Source organism: Anser cygnoides, chromosome 26, assembly GCF_040182565.1.
Source record: "Anser cygnoides isolate HZ-2024a breed goose chromosome 26, Taihu_goose_T2T_genome, whole genome shotgun sequence".
Lineage (NCBI taxonomy): Eukaryota > Metazoa > Chordata > Aves > Anseriformes > Anatidae > Anser > Anser cygnoides.
Genome location: NC_089898.1, coordinates 4,179,634 through 4,207,230, shown reverse-complemented (window position 1 = coordinate 4,207,230; position 27,597 = coordinate 4,179,634). Strand labels below are relative to the sequence as shown.

At 41.9% G+C, this 27,597-nt stretch overlaps 1 protein-coding gene across 19 annotated transcripts in view; it reads left to right on the top strand.

The window, feature by feature from the left end:
- Positions 1-27,597, top strand: part of LRRTM4 (leucine rich repeat transmembrane neuronal 4) — a 284,146-nt gene that overhangs the window by 25,629 nt on the left and 230,920 nt on the right. For 17 of the 19 annotated variants that reach the window (XR_010826614.1, XR_007157409.2, XR_010826615.1 and 14 more), the window contains 3 exons: positions 13,683-13,876; positions 16,140-16,373; positions 17,023-17,253. The gene's annotated coding sequence lies outside the window, so the exon portion shown is untranslated. Of the gene's footprint in view, positions 1-13,682; positions 13,877-16,139; positions 16,374-17,022; positions 17,254-23,511; positions 23,570-24,253; positions 24,361-25,338; positions 25,478-27,597 lie in introns of those variants that run through there. The other 2 variants (XM_066983269.1, XM_066983266.1) reach the window with 2 other exon arrangements.

Below are 27,597 nucleotides of genomic sequence, written 5' to 3'. Positions count from 1 at the left end.
GTTAACCTATATGTGCTGTAAAATGCTAGGGAATGTTTTGAAGCATGGCAAGCTTTACTCCACACTTGTCAAAACAAAGCAATTTCCATTTTATTATTCTTGCTGGTAACAACTCGCAGAAAGCATGTTTTGGAAAGGAAATCATATAAAAAAAAAAAAAGCTCGTTATTTGTTGCTTGTCAGGCAAGCCACTGAAGAGCCTCCCCTTCCATTGCGGGCTGCCCAATTCTCGGTGCACCTGCACAGAAATCACAGCCCAGTAAAATGTTGCTGGTTGGACTAGGAGAATTACTTTGATGTGTTCCCTTGTATATGGATTCTTCATATTTGACCTCATCGCTGTTTTCTCCCTGCAGAAGCAGAGAATTGATGCTTGAATTCAGATAGTTGTGAGGTTGGGTTATTTCTCCCCCCCGCAGAGGGTTTCAGCCAGGATGTGCTTGTTACAGATTGCAGGTAGAAGAGCGCACATCTTGCAGTTAGCATGTAAGATGGAGCGCTCTGCAATTTTTCTCAATTTTCCCTATGGAAATTATTTCATTTACTGAAATTGGGTGCCGTGAAAAAGATTTCCTGCGTTTCAATATCGCGAGCCTAGCGTGTTGCTTTGGAAATAATGATTCAGCTCCTAAACAGATTGAGAGCAAAACCATCTCGGGTCAGTGTGACCAAACTCAGGCTGGCCCAGGAGGGATTATGCCTAACTCACCACCTTTGCACCAGGAGATTGGCACATCTGGTCTGTATTGGGGGTCTGCGTGCACGAAATGTGGAACTATCCCAAATGGAGATATTATTTGGTGCATCCCTGTCTAGCACTCAGCACATGGGGATCCCCGGTAAGCATTGATGTCAAGTGCAAAGAACCTTTTGCAAGGAAAATCCAAAAAGCATACGTCTGTGAATTTTCTTTGTGTCAACCTTGAAATTCAACTTAATTTTGCTCATCTTGTGTAGTCTGTACTAGCATTACTACTGATAAAAGAGACTGTGTAAATGTCAGCTTTAGGATGTCTTAATTTACAGAGCTGCAATAGTTTGATCCTTGAAAAGGCTAACACGGCATCTCATTTTTACTTCAAATATGTCTGATTTGGGGATCACCGCAGATTAAATCTGCAGTTCATCAAACCACGTAAGGCTCGTACGTTACTCTCCAAGCAGTTTTCGCATCCAGAAAGCTGAACGCATGCCAGGCAGCTCAGCAGTCTGCAACAACAAGCTCGAGGGAAGTATGGGAACCAAAGGACCGTGTTGGCTTCTGTCACTTCACACAGTTGGCATGGGCTTGTGAAGCTTTCACAGGAGTCATATGAGAGGGGCACAGGTTTAGAGACTGCAGAACTGTCTGCGGTGAGCTTCGTGTTCGGGGTCTTTCTTAACTCTGGACAGCTGGAAGGACAGTGCAGCTGAAGGTGGGGCACTAAGAGAAACCTCTTGGTGAAAAGAGAGGAAAAGTCGCTGTTACAGAAGGGAAGAACCACCACTGCCTGGGGGCTGGAGCAGTTTCTGGGATGTTCTGCAGCTGAGAGAAGGCTGAAGGACCTAAACTGTGGCAGTAAATACATGGGAATGTGGGTAAGATAGGAGGCCATGAGTTTTTTTTTTTTATTATTATTATTATTTATTTATTCCTTTGTGGACCTACTCCTTAGTTTATCTTTGTCTCGCCTCTAAATTGGGCATATTTAGCATAGATGAAGTTCAGGATATCTGGTCCACTGGAAACTGGTATTTTGAAATGTTTCTTGACCCAGATGATAATTGAATAATCAGAATTGGGGCTTGGAGTTGGATTTCAGTCCCTTCCAACCCAAACCATGCTATGGTTCTATAATTCTGATTCTCTTCAAAGTGGCGTGGGGAAGAAAACCAGCAGAACTACAGGGTGTGTACAGTGAAAATTAAATGTGCTGAAACAATTGTGGTAGGCCTAAAACACTTGCCCAGCCATTCCCTGAAATTGATGGCAAAATTTCATAAGCGAAATGTTGTAATTTTCCTGTTGTTTTAGCATTCTAAGGCAGGTTGCAGTGCGGCTCGAAGTTTTCTTCTCAGTGGAAATACTGGAAAAAAATATTAAACAGTGGCTCAGTGCCTGCTCTGAGATCACGGGCTCCTTTTCAGTGAGTGAAATGCATATTCTTCATGCCCTTGCAAATAGCTAGGGCTTTTGTTTGCTGAGCTTCTATCCAAACAGGGGATTGTGAGCAATGTGGAGGCGCAGCAGGCTGCCGGCGTTGGGACTGGGTCTGTGCAGAGTGGCTTCCATTTAAAAAAAAAAATAAATAAAATAAAAAGTGTTATGACTGTACCTGTCTGGAGATGCACAAACAGTTGTTGGTACCGGGGGAACTCTGACTCCTGCTGAACGGACAGTGCTGTCAGGGCTGGTTTGGTGTTTGTGGAGAGCCCCCAGTCCTTGCAGCATCCCCTCGCTGGTGGTGGAAGCGGAACGGAGGGGGGAGCTCGCAGTGCGCCTGGAGGGGAGGGCGCTGGGGGCTCCGCACTGCAGCCGCCTGAAGCAGAGCTCACTTTGCCTTTAGATTAGGAGGGAAAATCTGTTCCCAGTCAGTTCCCGTTAGTGCTTCAAGCGAGGAATGACCTGGATTTGAACTGGTGTCCTAAAGGGTAAGGGGCTCTGTGTCTCCTTGCTGATCCCCAGAAGTGAGCGGTTGCTCCCAGCACAGATTGGAAACAAATCCCGGCCTGCAGCCGTCAGCCGTAGCTTGTGGTTGCTCTGATGATGGATGGCAATTCAAAGATTTTGCTTTCCTCCCCACTCCTCTGGTACCCGTTGCACCCCATTCTGCCTCCAGCCATATAAATCCAGTTCAGTCTTCTGAAAGGAGATCATGAACTGGTAGACTTTAAACAGTGTAGAGCCAGAAGAGAAGAAAACAAGGTGGAGGTTCCCCTTCCAACCCCTTCTTTCCCCCACTGCACGACAGACAGAAACATCCTGAGCTTAATCTGCCTCTTCAAAGGATGATTCAAAATGCAGCCCATCTCAAGCAGGATATTTCCTTCTTCATTCTAAACAGCTCCTAACATCTACAGCTGCTTTTGTATCAGATGCTTACTGCTCTCTTTGTCCTGGTATTTACGGCTATATTGTGCCTTCAGTTTTGTTACAAAATCCGTGTTGACTTCAGTGGGCTTTGTATCAGAGAAGACATCAATTGTTATTTTCTACCCTTTGGCCTGAATTCTGTTAGACTTAAATTGATACCCACCCTGTATTCCTAGGGCAAAGGAGCTATAGGAGAAGTGAACAACAGGCCCTGCCACAGAGTGGAATTCCTGCTGAAGTTTTCGGGTTTTGTAGCAGACGTTTGTTGTTTGCTCAGTGTTCTCGTTGACTTCAGTAGGAGCTGTGCATGAATAATGAATGCAGAATATGGCTGCGGTGCCTAGTGAGGACTACCATCTGGTTCTGGCTAGCTGGCAATTTCTGATAACTGTTTAGAGAAGAAAAAACAAAGAGTCAACAGAACACTGGCTATTAATTAATGCAAATGTTCCTGTTTCTGCTAGCAGTTTGACTTCCAAGACCCCACCCGTTTCTTGTGTACCACTCCTATTGCATATTCTCCAAAGGCTCCTTGGTGACCTCAGAAGAGCCAACATTTTTTAAAACAATACTTCAACCAGTATAACCCCTTTGTCCTTTATTTTTGTAAATGCTATTACTGTAAAAGTCATACCAAAAAAATATATTAGTTTTAGGGAACTCCTAGAGATTTCTAGCACTAAGGGTAGACGTCGCAATGTGTGCCAAGACTCCCAATCATTGTCCTGTCGATTTTGTATTGTTTGCAATACTTAGTTAAGGTGTGCAGAAGGCTTTCAGCAGGACCCATCGCGCATAAGCTCTTCATTTGATTTTATTTTTGGGAAACACAGTTTGGAATAATTCAAAAAAGACTGATTTTAAAACTTTGAGCTGTCCTCATTTCTACAAATGGTGTATAGTTCTAGGTACATGAAGCTGTGTAAATTGTCGCCCTGTCCCTCCAGAAAAGATCTCTCCAGCTAACTAGGTATTCTAGCATTGTGCTCTCTCCTTTCCATTGCATGCTTTGCTGACTCGGGGCCAGCAAGAGGAGGCAGCCAAGTACGAGCGAGAATGCCTTCAGCAGCCTCAGATTCCCAAGCTAAGGATTTCTGCCAAGGTGATTTATCCCTTACCTTATCTGCCCCATCCCTCTGCTGAAGACTGCTGTGCTGATAGCAGAGGGAGGCAGCAGAATGGGCAGCATTATCTGCTCCTCAGCACCACAATTTATGCCTGCCAGTGTTAAGTGTAGCTACCTCAGTGGCTATGAACTGGGTTGGAGGCATACTGTCAGTGCTGCCACCACTTCTTCAACCACAGAAGTCTTGAAAGGACACCTGGAGGATTTGACACGTGAGGCTAATTCTCAGTATCACATGAGAAGGGAAACATTGTGGTACCTGGCACAAATTCTACATGAGGAAAATTCTTGGACACAGCAGAAGCTTGCTATTTTGTAGTTTAAAAAAGATGGTACCACCAAATTCACTGCTAAATTGCTTGTGGGCTTCATCCTTCTTTCCCCTCAAATTCGTGTTCAGGCACTGTCCTGGACTGCCTCAGTAATCACAGAGGGCAGCGGGGAGGGCTCCTCTTCTCACCTGTTTCAAATCAATATAACGACCTTCTCTGAAGCTATAATTACATTGGTATAAGTCAGGGATGCATCAAACCTTAGAATATTTGATTTGTCCTCAAGCTGAGGTGAGGACTCTGAAAGCATTTTTTTTTTTTCTCCTGACCCTTTGCAATTGTAATTCAGTTTAAATCTGCAGGGATCGCTTTAAGATTACACCAGTAAAGGAGGTAGGTTAATATCCCTTCTGTCCTTCGCTTTACTGCAGACATTAGCAACAAGGGGCCTAATTAGTGTTTGGGTTTGCTGGTTATGGAGGTTGCTCCAAGAGAAACTGGACTGACACCACCAAGCTCATTAGACTTAAGTCCTCGAACATTGTGTTTTCGTATGAAAAAGAAAAGACAAACTGAGCAAGAGGAAAGTCCAGGGAGTGCAAAGTACAATCCTCATTAGAGTAATTAGCGCAAGTCATTATTTCCTAGAAACCTCAAATGGCCACATTTATTCTAAAGAGATGCCAGGGGTATGGCTGCACCAGCTGCAGCATCTGTCTGTGGGAGGGGAGGAAGGGAGAGTGGTGTTTGCTGCCCACGTTTGCTTCCATCTTCTGGCTTAGGTGATATGTGATCCTATTAAGCTCAGTAGAGCTAATCCTCTTTCATGGTACTAATTTCTTACCATTATCTTTATTTGGCTGCCAATTTCCCTTACGGTATTCTTCTACTATCTTAATATTAGTGAATAGCTTGAAGTATCTCTTGAGTGTCCTGTAGGAAAAACCCTGCCTGGTCTGTGTCAATGCCCTTGGAAAGAAAAGGGATCAGTGGTAGGGCTGAGAAAGCGTGTCTCCTAAATAAAACCTTTTGCTGTTAACAGCATCTCTTATGAGCTACAGTATTTCCCGTGTTTGTTTATGAAATTCATCTTGGGCTTCCATGCAGAAGCTGCCTTCTGTTGCCTCAGTGAATATTAACAAGCAGCCTTGTTGGCAAACTTCTTACCTTGGATGGCTAAGGGAGACAAGGAGATACTGCAATAGAGAAGTAAGGCGATCTGCCAGTGTGGATGGAATGTGTTCCTAGTCTTTGCTTGCAATTCAGGTGATGTGGATGCGAGGTCACCCGTTGCAGCACCTCTGCTCTTTCACTTTGTGAGCACAGCCTTCAGGCCCGCACATAACCGCTTGCTCTTGTCTTGGGCCCCAGCTCCACACGGACAGACCTTGTGTGTGACCAGGGCAGCAGTAGAAACAAGTCTTGTTGTAGTTGTTTTATTTAATAATAAGGGATCTTTATTGTAGAATCATTAAGTTTGGAAAAGACCTCCAAGATCACCTGGTCCAACCATCTCCCTACCAGCAATGTCACCCACTGAACCATGTCCCCAGGCACCACATCCAACCTCTGCTTGAACACCCCCAGGGACGGTGACTCCACCACCTCCCTGAGCAACCCATCCCAATGCCTGACTGCTCTTTCTGAGAAGAAATGTCTCCTCATTTCCAACCTAAACGTCCCCTGGCACAACTTGAGTCCATTCCCTCTAGTCCTATCACAGTAACCTGTGAGAAGAGGCCGACCCCGAGCTCCCCACAGCTTCCCTTCAGGTAGTTGCAGAGAGCAATGAGGCCTCCCTTGAGCTTCCTCTTCTCCAGACTAAAAAACCCCAGTTCCCTCAAATTGTATTTGCACACAGCAGCCCTTATCTAACGCTTTTGCAGCCATGATAGCCATTCTGACTAACATTTCTGTCGGTCTAAGGGCGGTGCATGGCTGGGGAGTGTGGCCAGACACCAGCGGTAGGCAGCTGCTCAGAGCCGCTCGACAAAGGCCTACAGATTGCAGTTCGTTCTTCAGGTCTTTTAAGTATTTATTCTTTAGGAAGAATATGAGAGAGATGAAATTCTGTGGTATGAATGGAGGAGTAACTTTATAAAACTAACTTATTACTTGAAGCTTTTTTAATGAAATTTTCTGGCCTCACCACTCTTTTGTCCTTGTATTTAGTAGGCCTGTGTCTGAGAGAGCCTGGCTGATCTTACAGGATCTTACAGTTCTCTGCTCAGATCCTTGAAGAGCTCTCAATTTAAACATGTCAAACATGCGAAAGGGTTTAGTTTTCTCATTTAAAAGCAGAGAAAGTCTAAGCGTCGAGTTTGATACCATGCGGGGAGTCTGCGACTGAACGTAAGCATTCTGTGTTGCATCTCGGATTTAACCTTCACCGTATACCTGTGGAAACTGCTGGCCCATGCACAGCCAGGTGGCTGGAATTGCTTTCATGTTAACTAGTCTGGCTCTTTTTTTTTTTTTTTCTTCCAGACCAAGTGAACAAAAATCTCTAAAATTCCTTATCAAACACCCAGTCCCTGTGAATAATTTATCTTTCCCAAAAGGTGAGGCATTAAATGGATCCCCTAGGTCCAAAGAATTTAGGCAAGGTGAGCAGGGCTGAGTGCTCGTGGAGATGAAATAGAATGCTTAAAAAGCTTACCAAACTAAAAGGGCACTGGGAAATTATTTACTGTATTATTTATTAAAGGTACACTTCATTCTTCCTAGCAAACAAAAGTTATGTTTCTTAGATATATAGCTCTTAAAGCTAAATCTTTTGTTGTTAAAATAAAGACATGCTTAAATGTTTATCTAAAATATTTAGAACTTTGCTTCTACATCTGTTCAGAAAGAGCTGTTGTCTGAAGAAAACTTTAAAAAAAAGTACATAAAATTGTTGTCCCTTCCTTTGGCTGCTTAGTATAGATTGTCTGCTTGTGTTCCTTTTTCTTCTAAGAATTGCTGTTTTCAGGCCAGAATCTTTTGGCTGTGCAAAATCTGGAATATTACAGGAAGGAGAGAGGCAAACATGGTCTTTAAACAGTTTTTTTTTTTTTTTTTCAGGGTAAAAAGATTACTGAAATGTACCTTTCTCTCTAAACTTCTGAGAGGAGTGATAGAGTAGCAGAAAGCATTGTTTGTTTGTTTTTTTCTTCCTTTAGGATAAGAATCTTTTTATTTTTCTTGCTACCAGCAATGAAATAAAATCACTACCATTTTATTTAACAGGTTCAGTTGTTGACTTTACTGCAGACACAAAGTGAGAGGTTGATTTTCTTTATCTTCTGGATTTCTAACACAGCCCTTACTCTTTTCTTACGGTAGAAAGATGTCACGTCCCAGTCTGTGCCTGGAGCTCCTCAATGTACACAACGCAAAAGAGTTACAAAATCTCTTACATAAAAGGTTAATCTTTTATTAAAGCTAAATATTGTTTTAGGTTTTTTTTTTTGGCCTTAAATTTTTAAAAATTGTTTGTTTTTTCTTCAGGGATCCTTTATTCCATCTTGTTGCAATCATTTTATCCTGTTCCTCTTTACCAATATAATTGAGTAATAGTTCTGTTGTCAAAAGATTTCTTTTTGGAGTATTCTGAGAGTGTGCAGTACCCAGCACAGTGGTGAGAATGCACATCACAAGTAATTAATAACGCTATCAGCAGAGGGAGAAACAAATGACCTAAGCAATGCTAGGGATAATGACTGTTTTTAAACCTAATTTGTCAAACAGTATTTTCCTATGTGCTACTCTCTTAAAATCTTCCTTTGTTACGGAGAGGAACAGAGCCTGTAAATGCAATATGATTGCATTTGGAAAAGATCTAAGCGCTGTGTTTTGACCTGGAGATAAAATGTGTCAAATGAGACCTTTCAGCATGGAGATGCTGTGTGGTTTTAATGAAATCTGTCAGATGCATATGAATAGTTAACCTATCTTTCATTTTCTTAGCTTATTAAAATCATTAAAATACAGCAATAATTACGATACTTTCTGACTGGTGTTATTTATATCAACCCCAGGGATGTCAGTGTACCTAAAGAATGATTATGTTGTGGTGACATTGCAGGAGGCGAGCAGTGCTTTTTCACAACATCTGAACGTGAAGCTAGAGTTTTGTCATCTTTGCTGTCTGTCATGTAGGATGTAACCTACAGAACCCAAAGAGTTTATTTTTTTAAGTATTTTTTATTTTTAATTAGAAATTGAAAATGAGTTCACCTTATATTCCAAACTGCACAGCTTCTTCTGAGAATCGATTCTCTGTCCCTGGAGTCAAAATGACGAGCGTGGTTGTCCCTGTGAATCTCAGAGGTTTGAAGGGAAGGTGAGGGGCTGGAATATTGCCTCAGCAAAGACCTGATCTTTTAAATCAATGTTTCCACTTCCTTGCAATGATATTACGCTATTTATTCTTTTTATTCAGCCAGTAGATATCTTTATGCATGCTTTCTCCCTGGAGTTCTAACAAAAGAAGTGAGAATCCTGATAAGCAGGAGCAGAGCTCTAACTTCTGATTCAACTTAAGTGCATTGGTAGAGGCTCTTTCAAAAATACCAGCTTTGGTGGTGAATTCGGTGGGTTGCTGCCTGTGGTTTGTACTGACTGAAACAGATCTAGAATGAAGGGACATTTCTGCAGCGACAAAATGATTTTCAGGTTTAGTTCTTAAGGCATTTTTCTACTCAACTCATCGAGATCGTTGACGTGAGCGTATCTGAGCTAATTTCTGTAGGCTGAAGGTACACAGCCTTTCATGGAAATCACTAGAAAGATCCCAATTAGCTTCATATTAAACCCCAAAAGAATGCTTTTGTTCCAAAGTTACTCTTTGATCCTCTGCTTGCCAGCCAGGGAGCCTGGTGTCAAAGAATTTAACTCGCAGATCCACGTGTCCTGAAGACACAGGGAGGGAGGGACAGCAGAGAGAGTTCAAATGAGCAGCCTGTCCAGCTCTGTCTCAGGATTTCTAAGCATTGGCAAAGTAATCAGTATAATTCTTCCTCAGCACAGATTATGCTGTAAAAGCAAGAAAACAAGCTTCATTGATTTGCTTTTGTAATAAGATGACAAGTTTGTAATGATCGCTATTTTCAGAGATTAAAGAAAAGCACTTTTCACTTTTCTGATGTTTTGTCAATATCTTTCTCCAGCTGTTTTGAACACCTTGATAGCTTTTCCTCTCAAAATCTGCTCTTGAGAAAGATAAGGGAAAAGCTAGATGTGCCATTAAAACGGTGTCGCATCTCTGTTCTAAATTCTTCTGTGTTTGATTGAAAAAAATAGCAGTATGAAATACTCTTATCAAACCCGAACGGGTCAGGAGTGTGCTTCACTTCAGCCAGCTTGCCTGATCCTTCGTGGTTCATGTGTTTGTTTTGCAGAGGTTGGGCAGCATGCAAGGTAATTTGTTTTAGGTTGATAGATGGGACATTTTAGCATCACTGCCTTGTGAGAATTTTTGTAATATTCTTGAAAGGTAAGTAAAAATTTCATTTTACAACACGCACTGAGGCATGGAGAGGCTGATGTGACTTGGTCACAGCCATGTAAGTAAACTTCAGTCTGAGAAAAAACAACAGGTTCAGTGGAGTCATGGAATGGTTTCTATACAGGTAGCGCTAAACAGACGAGGACTCTATGTCTGAGAAGGAGATGACTTACAGGGTATGACAAAGACCTGTAAAATCACGAATAACATGGAGAAATCAAACAGCAAACGAGTTCAGTCTTGCTTAGAACATAAAGATGTTCAAGGGGGAGTTGCACGGGGAAAGTGCAGAACTGTTTTTCCTCTTTGCGTGATTTAAGTGTGGATTTCTCTGCCATAGGATATTGTGGATGCCAAACTTCTACATGAGTTAAAAAAGCAATCAGACAACATTGGTGGGAAGGAAGAGGAAAATCTGTCAAAGGTTATTTAGCCTAAAATCTGTTGCTCTAATCAGTGCTGAGAGCTGACCACTGCAAGCTGTGAGTGTCTTACAGGGACGCGTTGTTCTGGCTTTGCCTTACTGTGTTCCTAGAGGTGGACCTTCTGCTAGTCCAATAAAGCCATTCTTATTTTTTTTTATGGTCGGTATAACAAGAATTGAAATCTTGATGGAGGGCTGTGTATGTAGGGACTGCAGATTCCTGTAACAGCAGTGTCTTTAACCAAGTCTGTTTCCAAACACAATCAGTCCTTCCCAATTTAATCCTTCAGTCTTCTCTCTCAAAGCTATGGACGAAGCTTAAAGATGGAGCAGGTGGAATCTGTGTGAACTGCCAAACTCATCCTCCCAGAAGCGCAGCTTTTCGCCATTCATTTTTGAAACAGCAGCATTTATGAAATGATTGTGAAGGGATACATACCTTGAATTGGCTCAGCATGAATCCTGAAGCTGATATGAAACGGAAATACCAAAGTTTCCGAGTTCCAGCAAAGCTGCTGAAATATAATGTCATATACAAGATTAATGTGATACCATGAGCTTATTCTGAACGTGTGCGTGGTCAGGCCAGTGTGATCTACAGGCCCTTGAAATGAGGCAGCTCCAACCTCAGGAAAATTTCTCTTCTTCCCCTTGTTTTTATTTTAAATGAGTGAGTAGGTGGAGGATGACTGGAGATGCTGTTTCTCACCGTGCTGGCTTTGTTTGAACGTGTCAGGGTAGCTTCTGAGAGGATGTAGCAACTGGTCAAAAGGGAGAAAGGTCAAGGAGAGAAATACTGGGGAAGCCGTAATCAAAATTCCTGTGTTTTCTTGGGCAGCTGGCCCATAGGGTTTGAAATTAGGGCTCAAGTCTTGTGAATGGAAAAGGGAATTAATGGTCTGTATATGGAGAGTAAACCACAGCAGCATCTAACGTTTTATTGATGTGCTTCCTGTACAGTTTAAATGATTTAAAAGTGGTCTTGAACTTGCACTAGAAGCTAATGCCTGACATGCTTCTTTTACCAAGATTCTTTGTAATGAAATGAGACGGAATATTCTCGTTGACTTCAGCAGAATCAGGTTAACTGATCATAACAGCGATTGGTTTTGAACAGCCACTTATGAAGTCTGTCTGAACTATTCATAAGGCTGTGTTTGGGTTCCTAAACCACTGACTGCAGGCATCATATTTTCATATGAGATTTAGCTTTCTAAAATAGGTTTCTTGTGGTTGAGGAGAAATCCTTGAGACTGCAGTCCTTTAAATTTCACTAAGTAAAGCAAACAGAACTCCAGATTTAATATCTTCTAAGATATTTTCATTTTTTAAGGTCATCATATACTTTTTTTTTCTTTTTTCTGGTGGTAGGAAAAACACAAGATAGAACTTTGCATGCTGGAAAGGGGCCACACTACAAATGGTTTCCAGCAGTACACGGGACAGAAAGAGTGGGAGCGACTTTCCGAGAGCCTCGCATAAAGGAGTCGAGCACAATGCTCGCTGAAGCCAGTACTGAAACTTCTTTCATTAGCAGTGCGCTCACTAAAACGGTTACATGTCTTTTGAAGAAATATAACAGCAAGAAATGTGGAGCTGTCGAAGAACATTTTATTTTTACCAGACTGCAAGCAGGTCCCACCAGGCTCTTGTTTACCCTGGGGCTTAATGGGCAGGAGTGTGAAAAAGGAGCTGTTTAAAAATAACCGCGCACATTAAGAACAGCACAAAGATGAAGCAACGCTTCATACATCAGCTGTTCTCCAAGATTTTGTTTGCTGTAGGGATACTGAGATGAAAAAGGTTAGGAACTAACGCGAACCGAGCACGAAAACTGCTACAAGGAGGAGAGGCTCATTCCTTTTAAGGTGTTCAAACTATTAAGAAATTTTGTAGCAGCGTGATATGATGCATTAATTAGAAAACTACCGTAAGCTTCGTTCCTGACTCAGTCACCGAGCCACTGGGTGCCCTTACCTGCTGTGTGAATGGCTTTTTCTGCAAAGCAAGGTCGTTTCTCCCAGGAGGACAGTAACAGGTGTTATCTAATCCTCATTAGCAGTGGACAAGAACAGCCATCATTAAGATTGTTGGAAATAACTCTGCCCTTTTTAGGCACACAAAATAAGAAATACCAGCAAGCACGTTTAGTAGCTGAGATGAATCTTGTGTTTGTTGGATGCGATAAATGCAGCTGCGATAGCTCTTCCCTGACTGAGCACCACCCAACTCTTCCAGGACCCTGCAGAAAATTCATCTTCTGAAGTTAAGCGACCTTTGGCGTCATCGTCCTTGCTGAGGAAATGATCTATTGAAGTGTCTCAATTAAGGCAGCTTCCCAAACTCGGGACATCTGGCTCTGCAAATCCCAAGCTCCTCAGATTTCCTTTTCATGTTCACTTATGTTAGTGGCTCTGTGCAAATCAAAGCTTCCTCTGCTTGCTAAGAGAGCAGATGTGGGGTATGTTACACATCCAAACCTGAAAAGGGAGTTTCTCATCAGTTGTGGCACAACATTGTGAGACATTGCTTTGGTGAACTCTGCCCAGTTTTGCTTTTTGAACTGCTGAGAGCCTGAAACAATCTGATACTGCAAAATATTTGCAAAATTTTTTAGTAATAGTAAAATGCTAGTGTGTACCAAAGCAATTTGTAGTCAGCTGGTTGGAGTTTTCATACATATTAGGCATGTAAATGCTAGTGACGCTTTCAGGATGAGATAATCTTTAGCCCTTTTTGGTGGGTAATGGTTCACATCATTTGTTCGTGTTTTTCAGCGTATGTGCTGTTTGCTAATGCAGACTCGCCTGTTTGGTTTTTTGGGTCTGTTTCTGGTCTGACACTCACAATTGCCCCATCAATAGCTTTACTCTGGATACACATTTATGGAAGCGAACTCTGGACTGGATTCACAACAAAAATTGCTGCTCCAAACACTGGAGCTGATCTATTAGTTCCTTTTATCCCAACTGCAAAGGACACAAACCCTTCTTGTCCTTTGCTTTTCCCTCGTCCTATATTCTGCAGTAAAGTTCTGTGAATTTGGGGAATTTAGTTGAAATTCAGGCATTTGTTTTGTGTTCATGTCACACGTTGTTTCTGCCACAGTTGCTCTCCTTCCCCCCTCAGTGAGTAGCAAACTAAATAAAAGGAGCTTGTGTGAGATTTGGCTCGGCAGGCTGAGCTCTGTCTGGGTGCCAAACATCTTAAAGCCACAGAAACCTGCGGGTGAGCCAGGAGCTGGAGCTGCTCTGGCTTCTGCAAGGTCCCAACTTCACCATTTCTTTTTTCTCCCATAGGGCTTTTGACTCTTAGTGAGAATGAAGCGAAGAGGATCTGACTGGCGTGGCTCTTTGCACACCTGGAACTGGATGAGACGTTATCGCCCTGGTTGAGCTGGGTACTACTGTACAGCAGGCAGGCTGGTAGGAAAGAAGCTGGGAGTGGGATTCAGCTGCAAATTGAAGCCTCTGCTGATTAAATCTACATGCAGGTGTGTTCTGTGTGAGTGCACCTTCCACCAGTCTGTCCCTGTGGTTGTTTCCAAGATACACTGAGAACATCTATGGCAGGTTTTGCTTTGCATAGCATCAGAGCATGTTGTTGAAACACGATAGCAATAGTCAGCTGTTTAAAAGTCATCACTGCTGGAGTTCAGTGTGTATGTTGAACTTTTCAGGAGCCCCACTCACTCCAAAATCTGTTGGGGCTCCAGCTTCAACATGAGTCAGGTTCTTTTTGAAAATGTCACGCAGCATCCCTGATCTCTTTCCACTGCCTCGCTGGTACCAGCTGGGAGCTTCTCCCAGCTCTGGTGTTGGCCGTGTTTGCTGAGTTCTGTTCCTGCTGGTGCCACAGGTTGCGCAGCGTTTGAGCAAACAAGTCAGCTGCTCCACGTTTCAGCTTCTGCAGCGCACCCTGACTCGCCAGCCGTGGGAAGGAGTGCCTGAACTGATGTTAGCATCTCTTGCTGCTGAAAGGAATTGGCCTTTGCTGTTCAAAAATGTAAACACCAATAGGCTCATGCTGAAGTTCTTGAGGATGCCTGAAATGCATAGGTGTCTCCTTATGGGAAACCAACCCAATTCAGCAAGCAGCCATGAAGAGTTCCTTCTATATAACATAATTCATCTTGCAAGTCTTTTGAAAGGCCGGAGTCCTCCCTTCCTCTTTTCTTTAATAACTCCAGTTGGCTTTGTAAGGAGAGGGGCCATGTGGCAATGGAAGAAGATGCAGGAAAACTGGCAGCAGTTTCTGGCTTTTCTACAGTTTGTAGCCTTGGGCAAATCAATTGCTGCTTCTGCTTTATATATATACATATGTATAATAAACACAGCCTGCATAATGCCTGTTGCTGGCTCTGGATTTTCATAACAGGCCAGGCACAGATTTTCCTGGTACTTCCCAGAACCCTTTTCTACCAAAAAAAGAGGGGAAAAAAAACTTCTGAACTCTGCTGGAACGTGAACCTGTGATATTTAGAGCACTTTGCCTTATCTCGAGCTTAGTGTAAGTAATGACTGTGATGTTATCATCTGGGTTTGGAGATTAAATATTTTCATTATGTCTGGAGTCTTTTCCACTCCTAAGAGCATTGCTGTAGTGCTGTTCACTAAGCATAATCACTTGGCTGTTGATGTTTATTAAAAACAAACAAACAATCAAAACCCCTTCCTTTTCTAACATTGTTAACTCACATTACCGTTTTTCTCCTGCAATGACAATAGGGAGAATTGTGTTTAATTGAAGCGATGCAAAGCAGGGGGAAAAAAAAAATCTGGTTCTGCTCAGCAAAGAAAAAGATTCAGAAGAGAGTAGATGGTTGGAGAGCGGGAGAATAAATAGTAGGGGAAGAAAAAGCCCCATCATCTTGCATATGCTTTCATATGCTATAAGGAAATATTTGGTAATAGGCGTGTGGACAGCAGTCTTGCTCCTTAGTAAGGCTTTAAGGGGAACGACACTTGTATTGATCCCCCTTGTATACTGGCTGCATTAGTATTCTGTGCCCACACCAGCCCGGTCATCGTCAGCTCGGCATGCTAATTAGTACTGTCCCTCTTTTTTCTCTTCCTCCCCCCCATCTCTTCCCTTCCCCTTTGCTTTCCAATTTGACCATCCACTTCTATCAGTGATGTATGGTTTATATCTTCCTAGCCATTATGCTGATGACCCAGGGCAGTGCCTGCCACTTTTGATAAACTGTCAGATTATTTTTGGAACGTCCACATATGCTTTTCTGGAGGTACAATTTAGCGCTATGATAATCTACTAAATTGCTTTCTGTGCTATGCCAACTCTCACTTCTGCTGCTCTTTTTAAGGTTTACATTGCCAGATAAAAAGCGTGCCTAGAAAATTTTAGGTAGCACTGCACCCCAAAGATGAGACACTATTCTGTGCTTATCTCTTATGAAATACAGGATTAAATACCATTTCTATTTTTTTTTTTTTTTTTTTTTGTTTCTGTAGTGTGTCTGCAGAGTGTAAAATTACTGGAATAACACATGCTCATTTTTTACCTTAAAAAGTCTGTAATATTGAGCTCCCTTTAAGTTTACAACCTAATAAATTGACAGCATTACAACATCAGAAAGACTACCCAGCATAACTTTTATGTGAATAATTAGGGCATTTACTGCTGCTGAAAAAATAGAGAAAAAGTGTCGTTAAAGGTTGAGGTAACTGCATGTTGACAAGGGCTGGGTATAAAATGGGAAAACAAATAAATAAATAACCAAGTCCCTGTATTTGCAGGCAAACCAGTTCTGGAGGGCTGATTTTGCTGGGTTTGATGTGAAGTCAGGACACCTCTGGGGGCAATCCTGCAGTTGAAATCTTTGAAATCTTTCACACTTTTGGGATGCTGTTGCTACTATTAGAATTACCGTTGTTGTACGTATGGAGACAGGGAGGCAAACGATTCATCGTTCTGTGGAATTCTTCTAGAGACTTCTTGGGGAGAAGATCTGGAAAGCATGATGAGTAGAGGTGAGAAGGGGAGCTTAGGGAAGGATCATCACGGTATTTCCTCCTCAATAAGAAGACAAGTCTAGGCCGACACTAAATTGTATAAGCAGAGCATAAGAAATTCAAGATAAGGTCTGTGAACCTTTTGGTTTGGGGTTGTTCCTTATTTGGATGGGTCTTACTGGAACAAATGTACAAATTCTATAATACACTTCTTTCTACTCTTTTTTTTTTGTACAGAGCATGCAAATGTCTTGAAAGACTTTTTTTTAATTTTAATAGCACTATGCATAAACTTTCATTTGGTTCATTTTGGGAAAAATATGACTGACCTAAATAGAAAAACTATCTTTGATCTTGCAGAGATTGAACTGTTAGCAAAAATTAATAACTGAAAAATGAACACATGTGGCATCCCTCCAGAGAATAAAATATATCTTTGAATCAAAGAATCTCAATGCTTGAGAGGCCAACTTCTCACAAAGCTTGTGCTTTTAAACAAAACGCTTAGAATTTAAAAAAGGAATATATGTTAAGAATATATAATATAAAAGGAGCTGAATGACCAGGTCTCACCAATATTTTTATAAATGACAACTCTATTGAGTATTGTGCTATTCTTCATTTTGTGTGGTAAGTAAATTTGAAGTGGGTCATCCCTTATTCGCAGATGCTACCTGTGAATAGTTTCAGACTACTGAAAGGCCCAAAACTACGAGGCATTCGTCTTTGAAGGCAGTCTATAATGGAAGGTGATGTCGAGAAGTCATTATCTGTCACTCAGGAAAACTTTGTGATAGGCAGCCTGCCTGGCTTCTGACATGGCACTTGGCTGGAGCGGATGGAAAAATAGAAACTTGCACAGAAAGCCTGAAATACATGGTCTGATTTTTCAGAATTGGTAAGTGCTTAGCATTTATTGCATTTCGTGTTTGCGCAGCACTTTTGAGAATCTTACTTATCACATTCTTAAACACTAAGTCAGAAACTTGAAACACTAAGTTAGAAATTTGTGCTCCTTGCATAATTTTTTCCCCCTACAATCTTGCCTTCTGTCTCTGCATATCAGTTCTTCATCTGTAAGTAAGGATAATGTATTATTTCTCCTCTCTCTATCTGCTACATTTAAATTTCTTGTTATTCAAAGCTTTGTCCTTTACTACCATATGTGCAGTCTTTACCCCCACGGACTTGAATTTCAGATAGGTCCTCTTTGAGGTTCTTTAATGTAATTATCAATGGTCAATCTGATTTAAGTCATAAAATATTTGTAATTCTCTGCCCACGGAAGGCTTAATTAATTAAAATTCACTTAATGTATCACAGGCCTTGTTCAGTGAGGAGCATGCTGGAAATACCAAATATTATTTATTACTTCTGTAGCAAAAATGTGAATAATAACATGAGATTGTGGTTCCAATCTACAGGGTTTGTATCCGAACCCAAATTCCCTAAGAGATAACTTGACCTCAATTTCCATTTATTGACAGTGTGCGTGGCTGGATCACACTCCTTAGGCATTGTGGTGTGAAATCGGAGATTAAATTAAAGAATCAAAATGATTGCCTCTTTCTGTACTCTGTACCTGGTTTATAACAAAACTGAAGGGATGTTTTATATTAGAATGTGGCTCATCCAAAAGCAATACCTTTTCCAGCTCTATGCTCCCTTCTTTTATTGGTCTTGTTAGTACGCAAATGACATATTAAAATCAACTTTTATTTTCCTTACATTTGTAATCATTTTTCTTAAAATTGTAATCATTATTAAACCAAACCTCTGTTCAGTGGTGTTCTCCTTGGAGCCACAGTGGGAGCAGTGATTCCATGACAAAGTTGTTTTGCAGTTAAAACCAAAAAAATGCTAATTGTTGTTCGCATGATCTCAGACAAAAGCTTTGGGATGCATTGGTAAAACTTAGGAGGCAAAGGAGAAAGGGATGAATTATTATTTCTATTTGTTTATTTTTAATTTCATGTCAGCCCCTCACACCACCATACCAATGTCTTGGTCCGTAGGATTTTATAGTTCTTATAGAAAACATAAGCCTGGCACTGCTGGGCTTTACTCACTGCACGTAAAGGTAATTACAGTATGCCTCTACACTTAGGAATGAATTTGTGAACTAGATTTTCTCCACTAATGGAGGTCTATCAACCTGTTGTAGCAAGAGAAGCAATTCAAAACCCGTTGAAAAGACAATTGGGCTCATGGATTTTTGATATGTAGAAAAGAAGGGACATGAGAAATTCAAGCTTTTAAGGTGAAATCTGAGAAGTGTTCATGTGTTACATGACTGTATACTATGTAAATATTGAAATCTTTGAAAACTGTGATTTCTGTCTTTTATGTGTAACCACAAAATACATGACACAAGCCTACCGGTCAACAATTTCTCAAAGCACAGGACAGGAGAAATTTCAGAGAGCAGACTGCAAGTGAGATTTACATACAGGTATTATAGGTGCGCATTCTTTAATAGAAATGCCATTTCAAAATGTGTTTTTAAGCAGCCTGAAGATAGTCAATAGCAAAAGTATCCAAAAATACCTTAACAAAGTACTTCTTTTAAGAAAGAAGCATTTTCTGTGGCACATTTTAGTCTTCCACCACCTGTCATTGTAACATAACAATGACTGCATCCACCTTGCCCCCATCCTGGTGTTCTGTCTTGTGTAAATGTGCTAAGACTAAGTGCACACAGGAAGGATGCCTGTTTTCATTGTCCTTCAGATAACTCCAGGCATGAATTTATCTTTCCTGTTACTGTTAGAGTATGTGTTCTGCGGAGTTTTGTATCTGGAAGAAATGCACCATGAATTACTCTGCATCTGTTCTTGATGCTAATCCTATTACTAGCAACAGGATTAGTTCATAAACAAGAGGGCTGTACTAGTCTATTCCACATGCACTGCTATGAAAACGTAGCAGAGCTCACATGCAGTACACCGCTTCTCTACTCTTACACGTAGCACTGCACCCAGAGCTGGCAGCTGCTGAGATGTACATTCGTATCACTTCCGAAAAACACTATTTAAAATGTACAAATCGTCGTACCTTGTTAGGTTTTAAGGGCTATACGTTGCTAAATGAAATGCCAGAATTTATTTCAACATAAATAATTGTTCATAACTAAGTTAATCTTGTAACTGAAATCAGGCCGTGCTACCTTAATTGGAAATTACCATCTCTTATGGAACTCAAGTTTTTTAGAACCACCTTTTACGTGTGCAAACAGCAAACTTCCACAGTCCACTTTGCTGAAGTAGCTCGTGGCTGGCAGCTTCAAACACTGCAGGACTCGTACACTTCCTTGGGGATTCTGCGCTGTGCCAGTGGGACTGAAGTGCTGCAAGCAGGAGCTGTACAGTGGGCACTCTGCTCTTCCTGCCCCTGTGGGATGCTGCACTGTCCCTCCACGTTCAGGCTCTTAATTATTCACTGGTCATCATTGTGGTATGAGGGGACTGCTCTTCCGTGTGCCACTGCCTCGCCGTGGGGACAAGAGTGTTGGAAGGGCATCTAGCTGCCGTATACCTCAAGTTACTTGTCCGAAAATGGCTGTGAAGATGGTGAATTGCTACTGGAGACTGGGGGGTGGTTGAGGTTATTTTACTGCTATAGACTTCCCATGCCTTGCTGCTAAATCTTATTTGCATAGGAGTAAGGATTCAGTAATCAGATGAGAAAACTAAACTTCCTTGAATTTGTCATAGTTCACTTTCTGTGTTCCTCGGTTGTGTCTGGAGGTAATAGGGAAAGCTGCAGGGGTAAAATGTGTGAGCTCTGAGATTCAGGAGCTAAAGGATAACAAAGACATAGATGTTTTTGTAATTATTCCTGTAAAACTGTGTTGGCAGGTTCTCCATGCAGCGTGCAGCATATGCCAGCAAAACTTTCTCTGTTGGCATTGCTACACGAGTTCCTCAGATGATGTGAACTGAGTTGACAAAAGCAGTATTTCGTCAGTGGTGCTGCATCTCTCGGGTTCGGTATGGCAGGACCAGGCAGTATATATTTTTTCTCCCTCACCTCCTTCCTTGCCCTTCTCTCTCTCCTCACCTGATATCTTTCCCCATCATTTTCATCTCCAAAGAGAGAAAACAACAAAAAAATCCAACCCAAACCCTTCCCAGTGCAACAGCACCAGCAGTATGGTCTAGCTCGCTGCAGATACTGAATTTCAACTATGAATAAATAGCACAGAAATCTCCTATCATTTTATGCAGCTTGTTTGGCCCATGTTGCTTCCACATATGATCCAGATTTTTTTAACAGTGGTGATCTTTGCTTTCCAAAGAGGAAAGAGAGAAATACCTTGCCTAAAGAGAGCAAAAGCTGTCCCTTGACCTTTTCAGCCTTTGGATTCTCAGTGCATCTGACTTGACCGGACAGATCGGGGGAAGAAAAACATTAACAGCAGATGGATTTATGAAAAGAGCTTGGTGGCAGATGGTGCCTACAGACAGTAACTGACATGTCCTCGGTCTTACGGGGTGTATTTTGTTTTCCCTTTCAGCAGCATTGTTAGTATATGACTATTTGTGTGTGTGTGTGTGTTATAATGATATGCTGGCAGACAGGGACTGTGTTATTATGAACAGAGGAAAAAACTTGGGGACTTCCAGTATTCACTTTGAGTACTTCAGACTTCATCCTTGCCCTTGGTTTAATCCAAGGGCAAGCAACGTCAGCAGGAATCTTTCCAGTCTCCTTCACCTGTAAATTCTCAAATCACCATTTTTCTGAAATGAGTTCATCTTCAACGTATGGCTTTGTATCTTCTGGTAATCATTATCCCCTTGCTCAAAATAAACTCATTGAAAATAATAGACCTCTTTCCAATTAAACAGGTATTATACAGACAATGTTCCTTAGGTGCATTGTATTTTGGAAAGATGCTTGGAAGAGACTTACCCAAAGCCCAAGGCGTTCCCAGCATTAGGCGTGTGAGCAGCTTGCTTGCAGCTAAGCAACATTTTAAGCTCACTGCTAGATCTGCTAACCACTGACAGAAACTCAGCATACAGACACAGAATTTGCTGTGGAAAAACATGTATGTCACTAACTGCTATGGAAGCTGCATTCTGGTACAGAAATGCCATCCTAAATCCATTAGGATTTACTTGGCATTACTATCTCTGGCTCGTCCTTTGAAATCCGTGGTCTTTCCTTATGTACGTAATTTAGGATTAGTTCACAGAGAACTGGTACTCCACAGCAGCCGGGGCTTTGAGCTGCTTACCTCTTCTAGGATTGGCTTTGCCTGATTTAGGATTGGCTTTGCCCTAATGCGGACACATTCGAGTATCTGTTGTGGTTCTTTCCTAGAAGCCTCTGAGAGAAGGTCCATCAAAGAGACGATAGCAGTATTGGAAGAGAGATGATCAGGATGATTTGTGTCTTTCAAGGCATCCATCTCAGCACTTCCTATCAGCATGGGTACCCTACAAATTTAACTTAAGCTGCCCTTACCCTCTGCCATAAGCTTAAAATCTGCTGTCTGAAATTTTCTCTGAGTGATTTGGACGTCCCTTACCCAGCAGGAGTGAACTTGCCCAGTGACATCATCAGTCCTGGTTTTGCCTAATCATTCTTCACTGTGTTGCTTTCAACCTCTCCTTTCTGTATCTCATGAATGATTCATTGTCTGTAAAGGATTGTCTTCTGGAGTCAAAGGAGAAGGATAAATTAAAAATGAGTAGCAACTGTAGTAGGTTATGATAGGTCGAGTTACTACTTTGGTTTCTTTTGTAGAAATGTCGTTGGCTATGAAATGCACCAAGAATATTTGGCTGGAGACAAACTGGAGAAATCCCCCTGAATCTAAACATCTCAAAATCCTAGTGTTGCACAGAGATGAGGCTTTCTCTGCACATACGAAATGTCTGAGGTAAAATGTCGTAACTAAAGTCAAGAGTAAATCAGGGCGGGGTTGTGCTCAGGATGGTTTAGCTTTAACCCAGTCACTGTTCAAAAAAATGTGCTGCTGATTTGACAGGGTGTCGTCGGGGGCATGGTGGGAGGCATTCCAAATCTCATGAACTTTATTGTCTTCAGGCTGCACTGCTTAATTTGTAGTCATCTTTTCTCATTGTGAGAAATCCCAATAGATGAGAGAGTGAAAGGGTTTTGATGGAAGATGCGCATGGTAAGTGGAACTTCTAGAGCAAGTAGAGTGGGAATGTAGTGGAAAAGACGTGCTTTTTCTTTTAAAAGCAAGGTAGAGAAGGAACAGTTAACTTGGAGGCAAAAAGTATATCGAGGAAAAAAGTAATAAGGGATGTGGTTCCAGTGTTAGTGAAATCTGAATAGTATTAAATTCAGGCTCACTTTGATCTAATGCACCGGTGTGTTTGGAGCCGAGGCAGCTGGAGTTGCATGAAAAATCAGGACCTGAGAAAGGCACGAATCAGTTCTGGGGATGTGGACAGCTACCGGTGTACTGCTGGATGACATGAGAAAGCACTCGCCTCCCTTCATTTTGGGTACCATCAGTGGGAGATAGGAAGCACTCTCTGTAATTCACAGCCTCTGCAGAAGAACTGGATTTTGAACTGCTTCGGGAGCCCATCACGCCTTTGTGGTGTTCGACCAGCCTGCTAATGCATGCACCAGGTGACTCTAAAGTTAGGGCTTGTGACCACCTTTCCACTACCACTTCAGTTTTTGTACTTGGATAATGATGCTGGACTCGCTTATGAAAAGAGCCGAGCTTTCCAATTTAGATTACTGCTATATACGAACTCGATGTAATTAATTTCTTTCTGTTGTTACCTGGAAAAATTCTGTAACAGATGGACAGATACCCAGTATCATTTGGCAGATAATTCATCTGACATTTTCCCTCATCAATCATTAAACAATTGGTACATTTCTTCATTGTGCAGTCAGCTTTAAATCCTATTTAGTTAGGTGTTCCACAGCATACTGATGGGATTGCTCTAGATCCACTGAAATCAATGAGGAGATCGACTTGAACGTGCTGTGAATCAGGCCTTATTTATGATCTCCAAAGGTAGCATCATAATTAGGGAATGAGGAAAATCTCAGTTCATTTTAGCTTAAGTGCCTTGCTTTGTGATGTTTTCCTTGAGATGTTCCTCTGCATAAAGCGCAGGAAAATGCTGTTTCCTCCCCAGTCACAGGGGGCTGCGTCGGAGGACATGTTGCTGCGCATAGTGCTGGCTGCAGATGATTTGCAAAGGATTGCAGAGGTATGGTGTTGATACTGAAGTCCACTAAAACACCCTGTTCCCTTCCCTCTCCTCCAGTAGTTGAGCGCTGACAACTTCTCATGGAGCAGGGCCGTGATACTCACTCGTTTTCTTAGTGTCCACACTACTTGATGTTCGTGGACACTTCCCCCTCCCAAGACAGTTTTTTTTTTTGTATGTAATGTTAGGAGAAAAGTTGGAAGAAGCTGACCTAAGTGAACCCTACAGACTCATTAAACAGTGGCAACTGATAAATCTCTTCTTGAAAAATCTCTTCTTTAATAGTCTCCTGAATTTTTAAATCTTGGCATTGGTAATGCCCGTGTTGTAGATGGATGGAAACGGGTATTTCAAAACTGGGCCATACCTTTACGAGGGATGAAATGATTTCACTTTTCTTCTACCTTTAATTAAAAATACCGTGGCATAGACTGCATACTTCAACAACTTTTTTTTGAATTAATTGTTTTAGGTGCTGTTAGCTTTTGGGGTTTTACTCTAGATTAACTCTCTCCTTTCTAGGATTTCCTCAACTCTTCGCTATATCTTACAGAATCATTTGTAATGAAAATAGCCAGCCTTCTTTTCCTTCTTCCCCTCTTTATTGCATCAGTATGCATTGCAAAACCAGTGGCTTGTACATCCTAAGCTAAGATAATGAGACCAATATTAATTCCACTACAGCTGCTACAGGCATGTAAATGAACCTTTCATCTGTCCTGCAAAGCAGCGGCGAGACTTGCAAAGAACACCCGGGCTAAGCAGCACGAACAGTCGGGGAGATAGCAGAGGTGAGGGTGAGAGAGGAGGGTGTGCTAAAAATGGCTGAAATCTGAATGTCCTGAATTAATATTTCCTGCTGGAATCAATGCTGTTATTATCCGCTGCGTTTGTTATGGCAAGGACATTTTGTTCCTGTTTGTCCCTACTGATGGGGATGTAGTAATCATTGTCCTGTTAGCACGGAAAAGGTCACTCCGTGAAGCCCCTCATACAATTTTCTTACCATGTTAGCTTCAAACTCTGCTAGGGGATATGTCTTCTAGGTTGTATCCGTGTCGTGGAAAGCAGGTTAGAGCAGGCTGATTTGTCTAAAAGCAATATAGTGGGTAGTAGGGCAGCGCATGGGCTAATTAGCTCAGCCTCTCAGCAAAGCTAATTAATCTAGACACAGTGTTGTGCTGACACGACTCCGTTGCTTTGAGTTCTGGCAGGAATTAGTTTGTGGCTGATGTGGCTCGAGTGTCTCCCTGCTCTGTTTTTCTTGGGGGGGCTGTCAGCCGTGCCCTGAGAAAACTTACACCAGCAGTTGGGCAGGATGGGAAGGAAAATGTCCCTTGGCCGTGTGTTGTCTCTTGTATTTTACTAACAAGCAGAGGCTTCCCCCAGAGCTCAAGAAAATAGTTTGGTTGGTGTGGGCTTTGTTTTGTTTTGGAAGTCAGATTTCCTCTACGTAGCGGTGCAATAAGGGATTGGCTGTGCTTACAACAGCGGACTGAATAATTCTGCGGTGTTGTAGAAAGTTAGACCCATTTAATATACACCTTGTATTTCTGCTTTGCAAATGTGCTTGCTGCCAGTCCTCTTCAGTAAAGCACTTAAGTGTGTATGAAGGGCTTCAGTGGGGTTTAGCCATATGTTAAAGGTAAGCGTATTTGAAATGCTTTGCTGAATCGAGGTGTAAATGAAAGCAATATGCAGAATCTTTTGACAAACATCTGATTTTTCTGAACACAAGTGGGCCATTATTACAAGTTGAAAACCTACAGGGAGGCAGACTGCGTGTCAAGTAAATCACAGCGTGATCTGATTATTGTAACGTGCTCCTGAGAGATGTCCCCAAGTTGCCTGTGGAGGATGGCCCTTTTGACAAGTTTTATGTCAGTGGCAGTAACAAGACGAACTCAGGTACGTTTTTACAGTATCTTTTCAAATGAAAAGCACATTTCAAATGCATATATCCCTTTTTGATATAGCTAAGACAGAAACGAGCAGGGACTCAGTTTGGCAAGCCCTACTAATCTTTGATGGAGTTGGAACCCAGATATCCATTTTCTTCACATCTCTCTCTCTGGTATGTATTAGGTGACATTGCTGTTAGATGAGCTCTACGTGTTGTTAATCCTTCAGGAAACTACATTTTACTGGAAACCTATCTGAAGGGATGCAACTCATAGCCTTGGAGTTTTGAGGGATTGATCTGAGATTGTGAAGTTGAAAGTCTGAAAGGAATTTTTCATCATTACTGTTGGAAAATTAAAGAGCTGAAGCAAATTTTGCAAAAACACTTGTGATTTAGAGATAATATGGAGAACATCACAGAGGGTGTTCCAGTTCTCCAGACCTCCAAACCAGGGGTTTTCCTGTCTCATCTAATAGTTATTCCCCAGTTGAACTTACCTTTGCTCCCGAGTCCTCATCCAAGATGTGTGCTGATTTTTTTTAACTGTTCAGTGGGATGCTTGGAGCAAGGAAACCCTGGAAAATGACTGGTGCTGTGCCACCCACCCCTGTCATCACATCTGCCTTGTGAAAATCAGGGAGAGGAGGGACTCCAACACCAGGGTCTTGTGCTTGAGTTCAGCTTTTTAAATTAGTTTGGAAAGGGGAGGAAAAGAGCTTTGCTGTTTCTTGTTCTTTTTCCTTTTTCTTCTAAAATCTCACTCTTGGTTTTGTTTTTCTTCAAGACAATAACTAGTTTTGACAACTGGTTTATTTTAGCTGCTATGTTGGCATGTATTTTGGGCAGCTGTGTAAACCGAGTGCAACACTCACCCACTCACCCACCCCCTGTTAATTAAAAGTGGAGAAAAAAGCAAGTCTCTGGACCATTTCTGCTGAATTTATGGTATGAAGTGTAGGACAGGCTAGAGCAGCCCCCCCAGGAGCCATTTAAGTGCTTGACTGGATGATGAGTATAACGACAAGGTTTTATGTTTGATTTTAATAAAAACTTTTAAGACCTGACATGGTCTTGAGGGGGCACTTCCAGTCTCTCAGGTAAATAAACACATTAACAAAATATATTTCCTGACGTGTTGCTGTTTTTGCAGCATCAGTAATCCACGTTTAAATAATAGACCAAGGCAGCCTTTTCAGAAGTAGTTCACAATTGGTAAGTGCCTATGTTTATAAATGTGAGAAAACCTTATTAACTTGCTAGATGCTGCTCACAATGGAAGAGCATGTGGGGATTCCTGCGTGGTTCTGTGCTCAGCTCCCCAAGGAACATGCTGTTACCGAGCAAGCACTGGTGAGAAGAGCTGTGTTAAACGCTTCCCGGCATAATTCTCTGTGTGCTTTGCCTAAAATTCAAAGGCTGTTACTGATAAACCAGCCTCAACAGGGTGTCCATAGGTGTCTCGTGCCAGTTTCTTTTCAATAGGGAACATCCCTTGAGGATTCTCTGCATGCAATTTGTGCGTCATGTGCTTAGCTGCTGGCACAGCGTAAATCATCATAACTGGTTGAGAAAAGCCTTGCTCCAGTAGGAAGAAAGGTGAGAACAGGTAGGGGAGGGAACTTGTCAAAATGCGGACAGAAATAGAAACCAAATTTCTAGGCTCATCCCACTCTGCTGAATGTTTTCGGTGGGTTTTCCCATGCTGGTTTGTTTGGCGGTGGTGGTGGTTTGATGCTTTTTCATTGTTATTGTTGTTTCTTTCCCAGATCAGTGTGGGTGGTCAGCATTTTAGGGCATTCATAATCATAATTGAATGTTGACTCAAACAGTTATGGATCGCCTTTCTTCTAGCGGATTCATGCTTTTTTTTCCCCTGAAGGCATTTCTTGCTGAGTGTAATCTTGAATCGTTCTCATGCTAGGTGAGAATTTAACTCCAAATGATGGGCTTCTATAGATTGACAAACAACCACAGGAATCGGAACTAGCACAAAAAGAAAGCGATGAGTGAGCTGCCTGGGGGAGGTGAGGCCACAAGCACTCCAGCTAAATAACCACCTCCTTCCTGCCTTAGAGCTCTTGGGCAGAGATGGGAAAAGTCAGAATAAAGACGTGTTTTTAAAGAT